At 38.5% G+C, this 2511-nt stretch overlaps 1 pseudogene; it reads left to right on the top strand.

Moving 5' to 3' along the window:
• Window positions 1-525: 525 nt before the first annotated feature.
• Window positions 526-1704, top strand: LOC148928664 (uncharacterized; annotated as a pseudogene).
• The last annotated feature ends 807 nt before the right edge of the window (window positions 1705-2511 follow it).

Below are 2511 nucleotides of genomic sequence, written 5' to 3' on the forward strand. Positions count from 1 at the left end.
AGGAGGAGGGCCCATGAGACTTATATACTAGTTTCAGTTTTCTCTTGACACTGATGTGGGACAGTTATATGTTATATTTTTAGTTTCAATTGCCAACACATTTAATGCAATAAATGATTTAAATCATTTACCAACACTTATTAATGTCATAATGCAAACATGTGATTTGAGATAATGCAATAAACGCGATTAATGCTAGTAATAACATGTTATGCATTTACCAACACTTATTAATACCACCACTTATCACTAGATCCCACTTCCATTAATTCAAGAAATATGCACAAAAATACAATATGTTTAATAGCACCTGTGAAACACTTGTAAATTAAAAATAAGATCAAATTTTAACAAAAAATGAGACGCCAGTTTTGCCACCAAAAAATGGGCGGCAGAAGTGAATATACATTGAAATTTATGTTCAACAACTTCTATAAACACATTCACTTCAACTTCTTCAGATTCAATGCTTCAAATTCAATGCTCCAACAACCTCAAGTCTTCATAACTTCTTCAATGCAATAAATGGATCGAATTGAATTCCGTCCCGAGTTTAAAAACCAGGTTGTGCAGTTCATAGTCGGGAAGTGCGTCAATGGAAAACCACCCCGGGGTACGATGAAGGAGGCGCAACTGAAGTTCAAGATTTCCCGTCAATCATGCACAAGGCTGTGGAATGCTGCCAAAAAACAACAAGCTGCATGTCAGGCAATTCAGTTGGTAAACAACAAAAAGACCAGGTATTATCCCAAGAGAGTTACTTTAGATGTTGATTTCTTAGTGAGCCTGCAGTACTCTAAGAGGAGCAACCTCTTGAGCTTGAGTGCTGGGTTAAAATGTTCCAAAACCACAGTTTGGAGATGGGTCAAAGCAGGTTTGATCAGGCCACATACTTCGGCCATCCGCCAGATTTACCAGCTGATAATAAGCTGCTATGCATGAGATTCAGCTTGGAAGCATTAGAATTGGATATGATCCTGAATTGGATATGATCCTGAATAGGATCAGATTCAAAAACATGCACAATACCATTCACATTGATGAAAAATGGTTTTATATCACAAAATGTTCAGATCGATACTATCTCGCACCAGGGGAGTAAGAACCACATAGGACATGTAGCAATAAGAAATTTATTTCAAAGATAATGTTCATGTGTGCAGTGAGCAGACCACTATTTGGATCAAACAGTGAATGCTTATTTGACGGGAAAATTGGGATTTTTCCCTTTACACAACAAGTTGCAGCCCAAAGGTCAAGCAAGAACAGACCCGCAGGCACACTAGAGACAAAGCCCATAGAGAGTATCACAAAGATTGTGATCAAGGATTGTCTAATAACAAGTGTATGTGTGCATTATCCTAATGCTTTTACTATATGCACACTTTAAATGCATTCCAATGGGCCTACAACTTCATGACCCACTAGTTTTAATGCAAAATGTGCAAGAATATTTATTTCCAGTTTCATTCATGACCCCATTTCAATCATTTTCATGTATTTACTCAGATAATCCCTGCCATCATGGTAAAATGGCCAGATAGGGCATCCAAGGATATCAAGATACAACAAGATAATGCAAAGTCACACATTTCAAATGATGTTCCAGATTTTATACAGGCTGCCAATCAGAATGGGTTCTCAATGTCACTAGTTCAACAACCACCAAACTCACCTGACACTAATGTGAACGACTTAGGGTAGTTTAGGGCAATACAGTCATTGCAACATTAGACTGCATGCAACAATTTAGATCAATTAGTTCAAGCTATGGAGAAATCTTTCAATGATTTAGCTCCTCGGACATTGGAGAATGTTTTCTTATCCCTGCAAAGCTGTATGGTGGAGATAATGAAGGTCCAGGGACAAAACAAATACAAAATCCCACATATGAAAAAGGCGAGCCTCAGGAGACATGCCCAACTTCCCACCAATCTAGAGGTTCTCGTGGACCTGGCCATTGAGGCTATTGAATACTTGGAGACAATGGGCTGTAATGAAGGGCTTCATATAATATCTCAAGCTTTGGGTATTCAACAGATAGGAGGGGCAGGTGTCATTGCAGGGGCTGAAGTGATTGAAAGGGCTGAGCATATTGCAGGGACTGAAGTGTTTGCTGAAGTGATTGCATGGGCTGACCATATTGAAGGGGCTAAAGTGATTGACGGGGCTGAAGACGTTAAAGGGGCTGAGCATATTGCAGGGATTGAAGTGATTGTAGGGGCTGAGCATATTGAAGGGGCTAAAGTGATTGAAGAGGCTGAAGACGTTTAAGCTATGACAATGCACATTATGGGGTTTTTTTTGTGAAAAATGGTAGTGCATGTTAGATTTTGTTAAGCTAAAAGGGTTGCATGAGTATTGCATTATGTTGAGAAACATAATGCATAAATCATGCATATTTTTGTAAAGCTTTTTGAATGTAATGCAGATATGAAATGGCTAAGCAAAACTTGTTCAACTCACCCATCAAATAGCTTTACAAAACCTTCCCATCAAATAGCTTTACAA

This window comes from Salvia hispanica, chromosome 4, assembly GCF_029641045.1.
Source record: "Salvia hispanica isolate PSC_SH4W2 chromosome 4, Shi_PSC_v1, whole genome shotgun sequence".
NCBI classification, from domain to species: domain Eukaryota; kingdom Viridiplantae; phylum Streptophyta; class Magnoliopsida; order Lamiales; family Lamiaceae; genus Salvia; species Salvia hispanica.